Raw genomic sequence first — 18,186 nt, 5'->3', positions numbered from 1 at the left:
CTACATAGGATTGTGGGGGGGACACCTGTTTTTAAATTTCTACACAGGATTGGGGTGGGCACACCTGACTGTTACTACATTTCTACACAGTCTTGTGGGTGCACACCTGGCTGTTACTACATTTCTACACAAGATGGGGGGGCACACCTGACTATTTCTACATTTATACACAGGATTGAGGGGCACACCTTACTGTTTCTACATATCTACAAAGGATGGGGGGCACACCTGGCACATGCACACATTTGCTATGACTGTACTGTTATGTCAGGTACTCCATTTCATTTTGTATTCCAACCTATCATACTGACTATAGGCATATCAGTGTACTACAGGTCTTAGCTTTGGTTGCCCTACATATTAGTGTCTGACTTCCTACCCTTCAGAACTAACATCCCACTATCTGACCTGCTGTAGTCTGTCTGTGTAGGCCTGGGGGGGAGGTCACCATAGGCATCATTCAGAAGCCATAGCACAAGCTCTGTTTGGGTTTGTCTACACTTGTCCTGGTGGCTGAGACTGTTGTTGGGTATGTGAATCTCCCTGACTGGCATGTGTGAGTCATATGGACACACATGTCGCCCAGCACATTTCCTGCAGTGGGTTTTGTCACCCTGTGTAGTACTGACTACTATGGTGACTCCAGTATGTGTTACAGATGTCATGGTGCCACTATGGGTGTCTGTTATCTGCTACCATAACATTAAGCCACCCAATTCCCTTGCATGCTCACATCCATACCATAGATACAGGTAACGACACATTCTATCCATTTGGCAATTGGTAGGTTGATTGACTTACCTTGTGGGTGTGCCAGGATTGAGGATGGTGCTGGAGGGCTGCCTATGTCGGATGCAAATAGTACACTCCCTATACATGGTTAAGCACAGGTAGTGTCATGTTTGGCATCCATTTTATTGTATGTCCGAGTCAGAGAGAGGTGTCATTCCCTGGGTCGCTACTGTGTCAGTGTTTGTGCTATGCATTGTCTCTTTGCCATGGCCTCGGCATACTGGGCATGCATCTATCTGCCTACTGGGGCAGGCTCAGGTTGTTCCTCATCTGAGTCACTCTGTGCCTGTGCAGGCCTTGGCATTGGTGGGGGCCAGTGTGGCCCTGCCCCGTGCTGTTCCTGCTGCAGCTGTTTCCGCAGGGTCATATTATGTAGCATGGCACATACCATAACAATTTGGGTTCATATAGCTGGTGAGTACTGCAAGGCTCCACCGGATGTGTCCAGACACCGGAACCATGACTTGAGCTTCCCAAACACATGCTCTATTATAAGTCTGGTCTGTGCGTGTGCCTCATTATGGCGTTCTTGTTCAGGTGTGTGTGCATTTCTGATGGGTGTCATCAGCCACGGCTCCAGTGTGTAACCAGCATTCCCCCACTAGGTGACCATAGGGGATGTTCCCACTGGCAAATCTCTGGTACAGCTGTGTCAGATGCCAAATGTGGGAATAGTGATAGCTTCCAGGGCAGCCAGCACACACATTCATTATAATGCCCTGGGCATCTCAGACGACCTGGTAGTTGATGGAGGAGATGCCCCTGTGGTTGATGTAGGCCCAACCCTGATCACCAGGTGGTGCTTTGATGTGTATGTGTGTGCAGTCTATAGCACCCACAACCTCAGGGTATTCTGCTATTTGGTAGAAGAGATGCATATTGCTTGCCAACACCTCACGGGTCTTGAGGAAATATATGTGCTCACCGGCATGTGCTGACATGGCATCCAGGAACTGGTGGAATACTCTAGATGCTGATGCCTGTGAGATCCCTATGATATCTCCAGTTGAGCTTTGGGAGGTACCTGTGGCTAGTATTCCTAGGCCTACACATACCTTGGTATCCACTGGGATGGGTTCCCCTTGGTCAGTTTGGTGTGTCAGGTGTGGCCGGCACAGCTCAACAATTTGCTGGAGGAGGTCCATGCCCACCCTATAGCACTCCACTATCTCCAGCTCATGTAACCCCTGGTAGGTTACCCTGGGTCTGTACACTCGTCTCCATCTCCTAACTGTGGGTTTATCAGCAGCATTCACATCCTCACCACCCTCAGCCTCTTGCACATGTTGTTCTATGTTGCCTGCTGCAGCCCTTCTCATTTTGTAGGTTTGTTTGTTAAAAGTTCCCCACTTGTATACACCGGTGGTGTAGAGTATGGGAAAAACCAGAAGGGAAGGTGTTTGCATAGTTTATAGTAGTGTTCTGGGCTGGGCTGGTCTCCTGCCTGTGTAATTGGCTGGTTCTGATACAATTCACCTGCCAGCTATGCTAGTTCTCCTTGATTACCTTCCTACTGCTGTTTTTCCCTTCCCATTGCCTTCCTGTTTAAGCCCGGGGCACACCGCGCATAGTGCTGAAATGTGCACAGTGCTGCTATTTCCTGGTTTCACTTTCTTTTTCTTCCTTTAAAACCTGGTGCGTGGCACGCACACCTGCTTAGGCAATGTAAAGAGTGCTAGGCAGATTCAGACACATCCCCTAGCTTAGCTGTGCTAAGCTAGGAGCAAACACGAGCCACAGGGCTCCATTCCACTTACAGTATGCCTGACACACACCCCCATGATGTCAGCTAATTCCTAGGCTTGCACCAAGCTACTCCTACTCTTACTATGGGGACCTGACTAACATGCTGGGGAAAACTGGGATTCACTATCATTCCCCTCATTTGCATAGGATTGCCTGCTAATACATAGTTACATGTCTCACACTGAGACTCCCCCCTTAGCAACCACTACTCACTGGCCATTTTGTCTTCTGCATGCCATTGACTTGCATGACAGAATAGTGTTTTTACTTAGAATACTTATTTTAGGTTTATTTTGTTATTTTCCCCTGATCCTGTTTGCGCGCCATTGCCCTATGATTTAACAGCTGAGATCGGCTAAAAAAAATAAAAGTTGATTTTTTTATTTTTTTGGCTGTTTGCAATGCCAATGGCCTTATACTTGCCATTGGCATGCTTCCTAACTGATATGCAGCCTTTATTTGGAGCTGTCACAGCTCCGATTTAGATTTTGCAGAAATGTACTTTGTTACTAACCGAGTACATTTCTGCAGATTGCACTAGTCCTGCACGGCAGGTTGCAAGCTTCCTGGATCGCAAATTCACCTCATTTGCATGGATTTCTCTTGCAAATGGGGTGATTTGCATACAGGGGCTTAGTCCATGCAGGACTAGTGCAGGAGCACTCATGCACACCCCTGCAGGCTGTTCCTGGATTGCACGGCAGACATATTGCCTGCTGGAGCTCCTGCACTAATCCTGCACGCCGCGCAAGGCATAGAGAATCTGGGGGGGGGGGGGGATTACCTGTACATCTCATGAAATGTTTCACTTTTACAATACTACACTTACTGATTACACACCCCATTATTATGTTTGCTTGCAAATATACAGCAATACATTACATGTCTGTGTTTCTTGGCCATTCATCAGTTATCTGTCCAGTAGTCTCGGACACAGAGTGTGTACACTATTCAATATCATTGCATTTACAATGTCAAAGGATATTAATGGGGCATAATATGATATAAAGCTGCCAACTAATTAAAGTCAGGTTGGATCTCACAAGCAAGCATTGACTGCTCTTTTAGGGGTGGGGGAGCAAAGATGTGTGGGTTTGCTATGGCACTAACAAGACTGTATTGGTCTGGTTATCCTACATGTCTAACATCCTGCCTGTTATATGATTTAGTTATGGTTGATAACTGTTATCTCAAATGCATTCTTAATGGAGATGTATAGTGATCTTGGAGGATGGTGTTGAGTCAGTGTACTATGGTTTGTCTCATAGCCAATGCAAGGACTTACTAAACATGGCTATGTCTGCCTACAACCACACCTGCGTCTCTAATGCATCCTTAATGGAGATGTATAGTGATCTTGGAGGATAGTGTGTAGTCTGTGTACTATGGTTTGCCTCATAGCCAATGCAAGGACTTACTGAACATGACTATGTCTGCCTACAACCACACCTGCTGCTCATTCCCACTATAAGTCATCATTAACCTGGTGGCTATGATAACCTTGGCATTGTCCGTAGGATGTGTTCCCCATCCTCTTGAGGATCCTGCTGCAGCTGTTTCCACTATGATAACTTGGGTAGCATAGCACATACTACGAGCATTTTCAGATGTCAGTGGATTGTAATGGTGCCCTCAGCCAAAGGTATCTAGGCACTGGCACTGTGAGTGAAGTAGTTGAAAAACATGCTTTGTGGCAATACTGTTTGGACTCTGTATCTCATTACAGTGTGTGTGTGTGTGTGTGTGTGTGTGTGTGTGTGTGTGTGTATGTGTATTTCCAATCCACACCTAAGTGAGCCTTGGAGCTATCCCCCATTGCACACATCTGGTGCAGTAGTTGGGGAATGTGGCACATATGCAGGTAGTGCTAACTGCAAGAGTTGCCAGCACACGCATTCCACATGATTCCCATTACATTACACATAACTTGGCAGTTGTTTGAGTGGTAGACCTTATGGTTGATGTAGACCCTACCCTGTTCCCCAGATGTTGTTCTCTTGGGTACATAAATGCAATGTATGGCGCACATTACTGGAGACTAGTGCAATATATGTTACAGTTGTAGAATACTTGTAATCCTCTCCTCAGAACTTATGTTAAAATATTTGTGCTCCCTAACCATGCTGTAGCATAGCATGCAGGAATTTTCGGAAGATACTGGATGGTGGTGCCTATGAAACACCAAGCATGTCCCCTGGTAGTCTGGTAACAGTATCTGTGACTAACATACTAACTTCAACACATACCATATATTCCACTGGGATGGGTTCTCAGTGTTTGGCTCTGTATGTGACTCAAGGCTGCTAGAGTTCTCACATTTCCTCTACTGTGTTCTTGGCCTGCTATTTCCACACCCTCTCTGTCTATGGCTATTGGCATGTATGTAACTTATAGATGTTACTAACAATCTATTACTGCTTACATTGTATCTGTACTCCACTATTCTCTCACTGCACCTATAAGAAAGGGCATTGTGTCTGCATTGATGCCTTATATCTTGTTGAGTAGCTCCATGAGATTGGTTAATTAGCATGCAATGCAGCAGTGTATGCTGCAATTAACATCTCTGAAGCACAGACTAGGTCAGATGCAATCAATTAGTAATGTACACTGTTATAAAAAGGCAAATATGTAGCTAGGCAAACCAATGTGGATGAGAATTGTAGCAGAATTCAAACTCAGTTACACATTTAAATTGGAACAGTATATTTTGACAGAGGAGTATTGTACTCCATCAGGTATGTATCCATTTTGTTACCTAAATAATGTATATTTTGGAATGTACTTAGGACTGATGTAAAGTAAATCAGTAAGCATTTGTTAGAGCTGTACTTCTGACATGGCCTTGTTTACCAGCCATTTAAGAGGTACAGAGGATATAGAGTAAGCCAAAGGTCTAATGCTGTGTGATAACTATGTACACAGCATTAGACCTTCGGCTTAATGCTGTGTGATAACTATGCACATGTTTCATGGATAGGTCCTTTGAGAGCTCATTGGAATTTATACTGTTGTTTGTTTAGCACATTTGTCCCTTAGTGTATATATATATATATATATATATATATATATATATATATATATATATATATATATATATATATATATTTTTTTTTTTTGGGGGGGGGGTGAGTCCCTGCTGTGGCACAAACTAGAATGGACTGTTGTGTTGGGTGTGTGAACATAAGTGAGTGTTATGGCACAAACAAAGGTATGTTCGTCATGCTACTCTCCTTGTTTTGTAGCCCTCGTGTTATTAGTTGACCACTGTTGAATCTTTAAATTGTAATCAAGTGGTGACTATTGAGAGCCTGTGCTCTCTGTTTCCTGTACTGTCTTACCTGTACACAGTTTATTTCTACTTATGTGATCCTAATATGTGTTATCATTATTTTGTTTTTCAGTAAACAATATGCCCACTCATTGTAGGTTACTTTTTTCAGAGGCAAAGAATGGCCTCATCATTGAAGCTTTAAGGCAACATCATGCAGTCCTTATGTCCATGGGGTGGGCTAATATGTCGCAACATGAGGCCCTCTGGGATGAATTGGTCCAAAATGTAAATGCAAATAGGTGACAAAATCGTAGCTATGAGCAGGTGTAAGGAGCAAAGCCATGGACATGATTCATGCTGCAAGGAGGCATGCTGCTGAAATGGCACGTGATCATCAGGTCATCGGTCGTGGGCCTGTAGCAGAACAACCACTTACCACCACCGAGGAATTCCTGGCAAATATTACCACTCAGGAAAGCTCCCAGCAGTCCATCAGCCAGTATCTTCTGGACATGGATGCCATTCCTGCATCTCAGGTAGAGCTTCCAGGTAGGTTTTGTTGGCTCATCAGTAGAATACTGGTGCATTCATTATGTAATTGTGTATATGTTTTTAATGTGTGGCAGGTTGCTTTTTTGGTGGGGGTATTTAAGATAGCTGCAGTTTTCAGGTCATTTACAGGTTGTCAGACACATTCTTGTTAACATTGCAGTTACCGTAAATATAAATTATTAAAAGCATTACCACCCGTTATACTGTCAAATGTGGTGCTGTTGCCATTACCAGTCCCTTTACTTTTTCCAGGGCTGTCGGGAATCCACAGATCTTGTCCTCATGCAGTTGGTAAACAGAATACATTTATGTCAATAATGTAGAAATATTCCAATGTATCTGCTAAAGTGTCATCTCAGGCCTGCTGCATGGATTGTTGTACTGTCTGCAGAATGTCCAAATGTATGACTCATACCTCTTGGGCCGTATTTAAGATTATAGTGATTACGTTGCAAATTACTGACAGGTCAGACTGCAAACATAAAATAATGACAGATCTCACATTAAAAATGCATACCAGTCATCAATGTCATGGTGAAGCAATACCTGCTATTCTATCACCTTTCTAGGTTTGTAAGGGCAATATGTCACAATGATACCTAGTCTTGGGCCTTCGTCCATCCATTATTCATGGCCTTGTCCACATTCTTTCCCCTAAGAGGTTGAGAGGTATAAATGTCTGTAATAGTGACAGCAGTTAAATTGCTTAATATATATTGCAGCATAGTCGTGCAGGTATTAATATATTCCTGTTTTCCTTCCTTTATCACAAGTGAACATGAAAGTGGTTCTGTGTCCCCTACACCTCCTGATATTAGTGTCTCATCAGACTCTGATGATGGCGGCCAAAATGAGGTACAGCCAGGGGCTGCAGAGGCTGATTCTGACACAGAGATTGACATCCAGTGACCCCCTCCTCATTATCACCAGACACAGCCAGTATGCCTACGCATACCCAGTCCACTGGAGCCATAGATATTGAACAGTTGGAGGGCAAGGACATTGACCAGGGAAGAGTGGCTACCACTGCGGCTTCAGTGGCTGTTGACAGTGGTCATAGCCAAACTGTTGACGAGGTGCCACACAGGCGGATTGATAGGGGTGCTCGGAGGAGGCCTGCTGTCCCTCCCCATCCTGTTGCAGGTGTCTCATCACGTCTCACTCGACATATGTTTAGGGCCATCATGGAGGCACAGATATGTTCAGAAATGAACTCCAAGATAATGTTCAGGGTTACAGATGCAGCACAATCTGACATCCACTAGGTTTTGCAGCCACAAGATACCCTTGTGAACACCTAACTGAAGCACATCTAGTGTTTGGAAGTCACCTATTTCCATGTGTCTGCAATGCATACAAACTGTATCCATTGCCTTACAGCATACATTGCATAAATTTATGGTTCTTAATTGCACTTGTATTTTGCCAATCATCTCTTGTGTGGTTGGAAAATGGTGACTGTATTCCATTCAATGTGGACAACAGCAGTATTCAGACTGTGGTTGGATATGGTGCCTAACGGAGTAGCTCACTACTGAAGCACATGAAGAACACAGGCCAGAATGCCATCTGGTCCCATGGAGACTGTGCTCCTAGTCATGGAGAGGGCAGTGATAACTTTGTCATTGTATATTCCACAGCCTGGAGGTGATGTTGCACACATGGTTTGTACTAGGTGTGGTGGTGGTAAGGGGGACTCTTTTCAGCTGACCGTGTCTGCTAGCAGGTTTGGAAGTTACACTGGGTCACTGTGTGTGCTACTATACTGCTACCATACACAATTTTATCTATATACATCTGAGTTATATCAGTTTGCAGATGTACATGAAGAAAGCCCTCTGGTTATCCCTGGATATGCTGTTGTGTAAAGTCTTAGCATGGTTGCTCTGTGTGGGTTCTTGAAGGCATCTTATTTGTATGTCTATTCTGAGGAGAGTGGCCTTCCACCCCTGGTTTCTCAATGTTGTATTTGTACACACAGCAGCTTCTTTCACTTACTGTATAATGTAGTTTTGACAGACATACACTGGTATGGTTTGTATTTTCTGGAGAATATTTGTTTGAGCCTATCAGGCATGGCTGTGTGTATACATTTGTGTAGATGTATAGGCAGGGCATCAGAGAGTAATGTACTATAGCTTCAATTACCTTTGTGGAAACCGTCTTGGAAGTATTTTAGACTGTCCCTCAGAAGTGTGTACTTACCTTGGATGATGATTGTGAACCTGACTCCTGCTTTGGGGGGTTCAGTAGCTATATCTGCTTCAAAACATGCCACCTTATGGTTGGGTTAACAATACAGGCACTACACATGTGCCATAACATTGTTCACTCATATTGTTGAGGTACAGGTCTGGAATATGAGATATGAGATAACCTTGTTGGGTATTGCATTCTTTCTTCCATGGCATTTCAGTTCATAAACTGCAGGTAATATTGTGCAGATGAGCTTGTTGTCCTCTAATTATCCTGATCAATGGATGTATAATTTCACTCACCCCTGTCTGGGTTGTTTTGCTTTACTTTAATGTTCACATGTAGTAATATATAAGCTGTGTGGCCTTCTGTATTTATGGATGGTGACCCTTTAATGGCAATAACATGAAGGGGTTTCCTATCCACAGTAGGTTGGACATAGAATAACTCCATATAGTTATCTAGTCTAAACAGTCTTGAAGCCTACTAATCTTGAATGTAAATAGATATCTCACCTCCTGTTTGGAAGGCATTGTAGCCTTGCAAGGGCAATATACATACAGCTGCCTTCAACCAGGTTTCTGCGGCTGCACAAACATCAACATCTTCACTGCGAAGAGTGCTTACAGAGAGTGAGGCTTCAGATGTGAACTCCTAGAGTTTAGCAGCATGACCCTCACTTTGTTGGAGATGTACATTTTCACATTGGTTATTCTGCTTTTGTGACCTTGCCTAGTAAAGGAATTATGGTGCAGTCAAGTGGCTTATGTCTGGCAAAGCAGTGTGATCTATCCACCATGTTATCCCACAATGACAGGTACTGTATCACCAAATTATGACACCAGAAATTTAGGCAAGTTCAGTGAATCTGTTGTTCTTTATATATTGGTATCATCCTAGGTGAGGGTATAATGCTGCTCAAACATATGGGCATACCTAGCAGGGACCTGTTTTTAGATAGCGCAATAATGTCTGTGTTCATATATTTCATATAGTTACATCTCAAGTTGTGCATACCAAGATGAAGTACGCTGTAATAAGAGTGGTACTTGTTGTTGAGAGACTTAATTGCATGTGCTTTGTGATGACTATATTTGCCACACAGCTGACACTAAACATATCCTTGTTTAAGCTGTTCAGTGGGGCATGTGTATATCTCACTATACAGACAGCTATTATGAAAACCTTTGGGATATATACTCATTGTTTGACTACTTCTGTGGTGAGACAGTGGTGATATGTCTGTTGTGTATTGTCTAATTGTAGCCTGACTGTGTTTAGGATGTGTCTGCTGTTTAGGTTGGTTTGTGGGAGTACCTCTGCACATGACAGTTTGTGTTGGGTGCATAGTATGTGTAGGAGTCAAGGTGTGTGAGCAGACAACCTTTCTAGTGTTACCCATCTGGAAGCTAGAGAGCAATGATTCCAGGTCCCTACTATAAGTGGATCTCATGAAATTTGTAATTCAGTGATGTAAGGAGATACAGGTGATACAGTGCACATGAGGCATTATCTGCACTGAGTCAGGAACTCATGTCAACTATGCTAGCAGGAGAAACAGTGGGTAAGTGTTAGTTAATAATGGGAGGTTTAAACCTGCTATCTGCATACAGAATGCAAACAGGAGGGGTATGTGTGATCTGACTGCCATTTTCAGGTCACTAATCTATCGGGTGTACATTATGATGTCCTTCATAAGGTGGAGCAATACCTCTGTTATAGATAGGTAAGTGGGTAAATTGTTGCTTGTTATGCAACAGAGACTTTGACAGCTAGATCTGCTCTGCTACATAGCAGCACCCAATTGTATTTGAAAGCCCACCAATCCCACCATTCTGTTTTCATCTCCAAACCATACAGCCTGACCTGACATATATGGTCGATACTGCTGTCCATCCTCAGCCCACACAATGCAAATCGTAACATCTGGTACTCTGCCAACACCTGTTATTACTCCTGCCTTTTTGTCAGTGGAATCATCTGCGACCCATATGACATAGCTTGTCTCACTGCCATCTTGTAGACCCTCCATGTCAGTGTTATTGGTACCTGTCTGTCAAAGGTCACTCCTGAAACTCTTCTCCACACACTCCACCAACCATGCTCTTTCTTCTACTCCTGTCTTTCACACTCCCCACTGCTCTGAACTGTTGGTCTCGTGTATTTAACATCAAATGCCTTCACCAACTGTACTCCTGCATTCTAACCATTCCTCTATCCTCCCCTCATTCACACACATATATTCTGTCTTAGTCCTGCTGATCTTCATTCTTCTCCTCTGTAAAGCATTTCTCCACCTCCCCAGGGTCTCTATACCTGTACCCTAATCTCAATACAGACCACAATATCATCTGCAAAAACAAAGTCCACATGGATTCCTTTGTGAACTAATGTGTCAACCTGTCCATCACCATTGCAAAAAGATGCCATGATGTTTATACATACAATAACAGTAATGTCACTGTTGTCTGTCTTATATAGGATGAGGTGACATCTACCATCTGTCAGGCCAACGTGTGACCATGCCTTGTTGTGACATATACATATCCAATAATCTGATATAGTTGATGACATCAGCAGTGTCTGTTGAACACAAAAGAACAGCGTCCCTTAGACTGCTGTAAAGTGCTTTGTGTAACATCCACCAAAAGCTCACACACATATAAACATAGTTGACTACAGTGAGAATAGAACCCATACCTACATAAGTATGAACTACAGATTAAAGCACTTAATGCATACCCCACAACACATGTCTGAGTTTAACAGGACTGCAGCTGATCTTACACAAACACACGCATGCACACAGTTGACTGCAGTGAGGATAGAACCCTTACCTGTCTAGGTTTACTTACTATATATTAGATTACTTAATGCTTGCGCCACAGCACAAGTGTGGTTTTAGCAGGACTGCAAGTGATGTTGTGGTAGATGACATTAGCGGGCCACGTGGGGGACAAGAGGTTGGAGGCCTGCCTCCCCTACCTGTCTAGGTGTACGTATTACATATTAAATTACTTAATGCATGCACCACAGCACAAGTCTGGTTTTAGCAGGACTGCAGGTGATCTTATGGTAAATGACATCAGCAGGCCACATGGGGGACAAAAGGTTGGAAGCCTGCCTTGACTGGGTATTTGTGCAAGCATCAAAACAGTGCAAAACCATACCAATTGAGAACTCAGTGTGGGATACACATGTCTACTTCTATTTACACAACCACACACACAGTTGCCTGCAGTGAGGGTAGAACCCCTATCTATTTAAGTTTATATACTACAGTTGAGTGTACTTAACACACACACACTACAGCGCAAGTTTGATTTTAACACTGCTGCAGGTGATCTTATGGTAGATGACATCAGCAGGCCATGTGGGGGGGCAAGAGTTTGGAGGACTGCCTCAACTGAATGTTTATGCAAGCACCAAAACAATGGAAACCATGCCATTTATGAAATGGGATTGGAATACACACTTTCACTTTTGCTTATACACACATGAACACACACACAGGTGACTACAGTGAGATTAGTACCCCTACCGATCTAAGTTTGTGGACTATAGGTCAAAGTACTTAACACATGTGCTACAGCACAAGTCTGATTTTAATAGGACTGCAGATGATCTTATGGTAGATGACATAACCAAGCCATATGTTTGACAACAGATTGAGAGGCCTGCATAGTCACATTGTCTTGTAGTATCATCTGAGTCTAGTAGCCTAGCAGATGAATACTGTTTAGTAGCCTAGTTATGTAACAGCAATACCCTTATTGAGCCTATTTTTCTGTTTCTGTTTGGATGAGCACCATCACTTGGCACTGTCCATGAGGGAGAGCACAACATCATATAATACAACTTGTACAGGGGGTGATATATGTGTGAAAGACTCAATGTGAACCAGGGTTGTTGTGCTTGTCGCTGTCATTGCTGGTGGGGAAACAAAGGGATGGCTTGTGAATACATGTACATATACTTATATTGTGTCCTCAATTTCCACACATAGTCTTAGGGAAGACATGGTGTCTGAGAATGATAGGGCATCATATCTCTCCACTGTCCTTATTTTCAGATAATGTCCAGATGTTTGACTCATATTTGTAGTCTGTTTTACACAATATTGTGGTGTTCTGGAAAAATCCATGGCAAATTATTAAGAAATGAGGTCAGTAAATTATGCCAGACATCTGAATTTCACACATCATATCCTTCAGAAAATTCATGGAAATGAAACACCTGTTAATCTATCACCTTTCTAAGTTTGTAAGTGCAATATTTAAAAAGTGTCCCTATTTTTCTCTCCTATTATTTGTTGCATTGTCCTGATTTGCCATTCTTAGAGCTTGATGGGTATGTAGGGCACTATGGACATATATATATATATATTTATATGTTTATGCATATCTATATCTATATCTATATATATATATATATATATAGAGAGAGAGAGAGAGAGAGTGCAAGAGAGAGAGGGAGAGAATGCTATAGTGGGAGAAGCATCAGATTTACTCTATGGTTAACTAAGTATGCATATATGTGCCTTTCCCTTTTTACACTGTTTGCATGTCAGTAAGCAGTGCCCAAACACAATGTGCATTGCTCACCTCTAAGTTTTACTATTATGTAATGCACATTGAGTTTAGGCACTGCTTACTGACATGCAAAGAGTGTAAAAAAGGGAAAAGCACATGCATGCTTACTTAGTTAACTAATGGAATTGATTGAATGTATCTAGTTCTGTGATTAGCGGTCAGGCATAAATCCTATTTCCTCGTTCACTGTTTCTGCACTGCTGCACCCCACCCAAACCAGATAAACCTTATCAAAAAGATTTTAAACATGCAGTGCACCACATAAATGTGGAATTAAGACAAGACAAACTTGATAACAGTATGGGACACCGAGACATAATCTGTAAAACACAACCTATTGCTACTACACATCCAAAACGTCTACTTATATTAGGATTTGAACCCTAAACAGCATTACAGCATCATCAGACAGGATGGCTGCCTTAACCCTTTTGGTCAGAGAAGCAGCTTGCTGGAACAGGGGTTATTCATCACACAACCACCTGTATAGCAATGTACACCGCTATACATGAGTTACCTAACACATACAATGTATGATCAAATCTACAGTAGTGTTTTCTTTTTAATTTTTTTTTTTTTTTTTTTTTTTTTTTCAAATCCCACAGCAGCTGTCTCCCCTGACATGTAATCATCCTCATTATACCAAGCCACGCCTCAGGTCAAGCAGGTCTTCACCCCTCATAACAAGAAGTGGAAACCTCAAAAATACCTTACTCGTGCACTGGGCACCCATGGACATTGTCCTTTAACTAAAGAGACTTAAAACTAATTAAACCAAGCCACCCCTCAGATCAAGTGGGTCTCTGCTCCCCCATAACAAGAAGTGGAAACCTCAAAAATGCCTCACTCATACACCAGGCACCCACAGACACCATCCTGTAACTAAAGAGACTTAAAACTAATGTAGGTGCCTAACTTCCAAGTGTCTAGACAGCAAAATACCTTAACTGCACTAAATTAAACAAGTGTCAATGAGTGTGTTAATACATTCTGCTGTATAGTTCCTTACTCAAACCACTGTACTGATGAGCTCATTGCTAAGAAGCAACAGCTACATAACCCTCTCCAGTAAGTGTCCCCCCAAAACCACAGTCTATTTTCGTTTAAGAAAAACTTAAATCTATAAAAATAGCATACCATTACCTCTCCTCTTCATCTGTACATACCCCCATCATTAATATTATATCATTTTAAGAAATTCAGGGTAAAACTAGATAATGTCTACATTTGCCTTAATTTAACAGTATAAAGTCGAGTGACTGTGCAAAGTAACATAACTTTTCTTAAGGTTCAGTGAATGTTTTCTAATCCTCTTTCTCTTTACAAACCGTGTCACAAACAAGGGAGGGTGGCATAATGGTTAAGGTGTTTACCTTACAAACACAAGGGTCAGGGTTTGATTCTCACATGAGGTAATTGGCTAGGCTTAAAATGTCTCACAAGGGCAGTTAGCCTAGTACTAACCTATGAACCTATGTATTAAATGTAAACTATCCCATTAATTTTAGCAGTGACTTTCAGCCGATACCATTGCTCTGTATCAACAGATAATCTGATTCTAGTCACCAGCAGTATTTTTCTCATTGCACAGTAGACTATCCACAGTCACCAAACAGCCATGCAGTAAGCAATTGTGTTTTTGTGCTCACTCCATTTAAGTTACACTTCACTTTTAAAGGCATTCCACTCTGTTTTAAAACCCTACTTTTAAGTACATATGCTTTTGCTCTTTCCCTGGTTTTAATACCTTACTGATTGTTTTTGAAGATGGCTGCAAAGACGGTAAAGGTCGAAACCGCTCCATTCACCCTCACTTTGCTCAGGCTCACTCTGCTCCCCTACCCTACCCCCATTCCCATCAACCCCATATATCCTTACATTTATAGTTACACAGACCCCACCCACAATCATCTCTAAACAAATCACACCACTTCCCACCAAATAACAACATATCTCTAAACTACTACACTCACCAAACATCACAATTAGACTCATCCTATACTCCAATAAATCCCAACCACCAACACCCACCATGTCCAATACCCCACATATGATACTACCAATATTCTCCATTATACATAATATTAATACTACTTAGCTCAGCCACATCACTTACAAATAAAGTAGCCATACCCATCTACACTAAAACATCCTCCACCAGCATATACCAACAACTAAATAATTTCTCAAATATCTCCCCACAACTATTTTACTAGCATTTCCTCTACAACCCCAACAAAATAAAAACCCACAATACCACCAACCCCCTTCTTCCTACACTAAACACATACCATAAAACTAAATGCAACCTACTGCAAACTTACCTAATACTGAAATTAATACAAAGTGGTGATATACACCCAATCCTTGGACCAAATGTATAACCAAACTCCCAGTCCATAAACTTATGTACTCTAAACCTAAGAAGCGTATGCAATCAAATAACTTCCCTGCATGCTTGGATAGAAAAATACATGAAGACAAAAGTCTGTGCAAGTACAGCCAAGTGCAAAAGTAAAATGATAAATCCAAACAGCAGCAGCCAGCACTTCAAATCAGCAAAACCATTTATTTAACATTATTTATTTAATATTATTCCATTAAGGAACAGACCAGTTTTGGCAACTCCATGCCTTCATCAGTGTTAAAGTTCCAAACAACAATGCCACATTTAAATATGCAAGTAATAGAAAACCATTAGACAATCACCACCCATTTAAAGAGACAGCATCACTTCATTGAGCCCCGGTGAAAATAAAGCCCCCAATCTCACTATCCAGGAATATTCCTTATTATTCAGGATACCATGACAACCTAACTTGTTACATAAAGCTAGGTTAATCTTGTCAATAATAACAAAATTAATCAGAGCAGAAGGATGTTTCTGGACATGTTTATATAATGCATTAGACAGTCGGCCGTTTCTAATGTCACTCACGTGCTCAAAAATCCAAGTTTTAAGTTGTCTAAACAAAGGATATCAAAAATTTTACGGGTATTCCTAAATGTAAATTGTTTTGTGTTTAAAGCATACTTACATGCAAAACAACGCCCACATGGTTGGCACCCCACCACAGGGATGCAATCTATTTTTCTCTGTGTGTCCTTTTTATGTCAAACACTTTTCTTATAATGGTTAAAGTAATTACCAATAGTTTTTCCTCTTCTGTAAGAAAATAAACAGCTTGCAGGAACTAACTCAGATATTTTATCTGCCATAAGGATGTTCCAGCGTTTGTGGATATGAAGCTTGAAAAACCCTATATTACTACTATAATTAGTCACCAGCCTGAAAACATCATCCCTAAATTTATGTTTTTTATACTGCAAACTTCAACTTCTTAGACAGAGTCTCGAGTGGTCATAACATCCTTATAATTATACCCCCTGTGGTCATAACATCCTTATATTTATACACCCTGTCACAAAATCTTCTAACCAAATCAAGTTCTTTTGCTGTACATTCAACATCTGAGGAACATATCCTATGAACTCTAAAACCATGATTTGGGGATATTGTGGGCAATGTCGGGGAGTGGCAGCTAGTGGCATGTAAAAATGTGTTAATCTCCAGGTTTTTCCTATGCACAGTAGTGTTTACAGTGCCATCATTGTTTTTCAACATGGCAACATCCAGAAAAGTAATATGTGAGACATCATATTGAACACTAAATTGTTTATCCCATTTATTTTCATTAGGATATTCTAATTCTAAGAGAGTGAGAAAGTGAGAGAGAAAGCAAGAGTGATCTTGTGTGACTGAATGCATGTATGAAAGTATAGGAGACTGAGTGTGTGTGAGAGATTGAGACAGAGTGAGAACGATCTTGTGTGAGTGAGTGCATGTATAAAAGCAGAGGGGACTGAGTGTGTGAGAAAGACTGAGTGAGAGTGAGAGCAGTCTTGTGAGTGAATGCTGTATGAAAACAGAGCAGTTTGTGTGTATGAGAGATTGAGAGTGAGACTGGTCTTGTGTGAGTGAATGTATGCACGAAAGTAGAGGAGACTTTGTGTGTGTATATGTATGTGTGTAAAAGCAGAACAGACTGTGTATGTGTGTATGGGACAGAGAATGGACTCTAAGTAAAATTGTTGTGTTTTACTTGGTTATTTTTTTCACTACTATATTATTTTTGTATATATGTTTGATGTAAAATGCTTCCTCTCAACACCATTAACTTATACTACAAATTTGAAATATTTTACATTAAAAATGTATAAAAAATAATATAGTACTTAAAAAAAATAAATAAGCAAGTAAAACACAATTTTACTGAGATCCCATTCTCCAAGTGCAATAATGCCCTCCAGAGTGTGTGTTAATGTGTAATTAATGCCCTTCCTGTGGCATCGGCCTCATACACCTAGGCAGGCATTAATTACACGTTAACATACACCCTGTCAGGCATTATTGCTTGCATAGAATATGTTCCTCAGATGCTGAATGCAAGACAAAGGAAATTGATTTGGTTAGAAGATTTTGTGACAGGGGTATAATTATAAGGATGTTATGACCACAGGGGGTATAATTATAAGGATGTTATGACCACTCGAGACTCTGTCCAAGAAGTTGATAGAACAGAGTTATTGCAGCATAAAAAAAACATAAATTTAGGGATGATGTTTTCAGGCTGGTGACTAATTATGGTAAAAATATTGGGTTTTTCAAGCATCTTATCCACAAACACTGCGACATCCTTATGGCAGATAACAAAATATCTGAGTTAGTTCATGCACATTGTTTATTTTCTTACAAAAGAGGAAAAACTATTGGTAATTACTTTAATCATTATGAGAAAAGTGTTTGACATAAAATGGACATACAGAGAACAATAGATTGCATCCCTGTGGTGGGGTGCCAACCATGTGGGCATTGTTCTGCATGTAAGTATGTTTTAAAAACAAAACAATTTACATCTAGGAATACCTCCACAGTTTTTGATATCCTTTGTTTTGGTACTTGCTGTTCTGACTTGGTAGTTTATTAATCTACTTGCACAAGTTCAGCTTTTTATATAGGACAGATATCCAGAC

Source organism: Protopterus annectens, chromosome 8.part0, assembly GCF_019279795.1.
Source record: "Protopterus annectens isolate FY-2018-M chromosome 8.part0, PAN1.0, whole genome shotgun sequence".
Lineage (NCBI taxonomy): Eukaryota > Metazoa > Chordata > Ceratodontiformes > Protopteridae > Protopterus > Protopterus annectens.
Note: the sequence above shows the minus strand (reverse complement) of the source record.